The sequence below is a fragment of the Cicer arietinum genome, chromosome 3 (assembly GCF_000331145.2).
Source record: "Cicer arietinum cultivar CDC Frontier isolate Library 1 chromosome 3, Cicar.CDCFrontier_v2.0, whole genome shotgun sequence".
Taxonomy (NCBI): Eukaryota; Viridiplantae; Streptophyta; class Magnoliopsida; order Fabales; family Fabaceae; genus Cicer; species Cicer arietinum.
In genome coordinates, this window is record NC_021162.2 from 47,040,616 (window position 1) to 47,042,048 (window position 1,433).

Sequence of the window (1,433 nt, forward strand, 5' to 3'; positions counted from 1 at the left end):
TGAAAACCATTAGGGTTAAACGAGTATTAAGAATGGGGAATCTCTTAATGTCTTGTTTACTTAATGTTTGTTTTGAAAATCGTTTAAGTTAAATGAGTATTAAGAATGGGGAATCTCTTAATGTCTTGTTTACTTAATGTTTGTTTTGAAAATCGTTTAAGTTAAATGAGTATTAAGAATGGGGAATCTCTTAATGTCTTGTTTACTTAATGTTTGTTTTGAAAATCGTTTAAGTTAAATGAGTATTAAGAATGGGGAATCTCTTAATGTCTTGTTTACTTAATGTTTGTTTTGGAAAATCGTTTAAGTTAAATGAGTATTAAGAATGGGGAATCTCTTAATGTCTTGTTTACTTAATGTTTTTTGTGAAAATCGTTTAAGTTAAAAGAGTATTAAGAATGAGGAATCTCTTAACGTCTTGGTTACTTAATGTTTGTTGTGAAAATCGTTTAAGTTAAATGAGTATTGAAAATGGGGAATCTTTTAATATCTGCATTTGCTTAACGATTGTTGTGGATGGAGTCAGTGTATGCTCATGCATTTCATTTTGGTAAATAGTGCTGACCCGTGATAGGTGGCACCTCGGTAAACAGTACTGACCCATGAGAGGTGATACGTTTACGATTTACGTTTTTGGTAAATAGTGCTGACCCGTGATAGGTGGCACCTTGGTAAACAGTACTGACCCGTGATAGGTGATACGTTTACGATTTACGTTTTTGGTAAATTGTGCTGACCCGTGATATGTGGCACCTCGGTAAATAGTACTTTGGCCTGTGATAGGCAGTACATTTACGATTTACGCTTTTTCTTTTAGTAAATCGTGCTGACCCGTGATAGGTGGCACCTCGGTAAACAGTACTGACCCGTGATAGGTGGTACGTTTATGATTTACGCTTTTTAGTAAATCATGCTGACTCGTGATAGGTGGCATCTCGGTAATTGGTACTTTGGCATGCGATAGGCGGTACAATTATGATTTATGGCCCTTCGAGGAGGGTTTTGGTTTGGAATTCCGAGTCCATGCATTTTGGCATATACGCATCGCATTAGGGTGTTTGGCACACGAGTCGTGTTTGAATCAAGTTATGATTGAGTGTTATGTATTGATTTTGTGTGTAAGTGTGACTAATTGTAAACTATTTCGAAACTCAAGTTGTCATGGTAATTGTGTTGGAATTGCTAAGTGTTATGTATTGATTATCGTGTGTAAGTGTGATGGATTGTAAAACTATTTCGAAACCCAATTTGTCGTGGTGATTGTGTGGGAATTACTAAGTGTTAAGATTTGGAGTTGTGTATGAATGTGATTGAATTAGTTTATGAATTTTTGGAAGGATAAGCATGGAAATCGATTTCCCAATCGATTTGGGAAGTTACAGGGGCTTAACTATTTATAAAATTGATTTCCCAATCGATTTGGGAAGTTACAG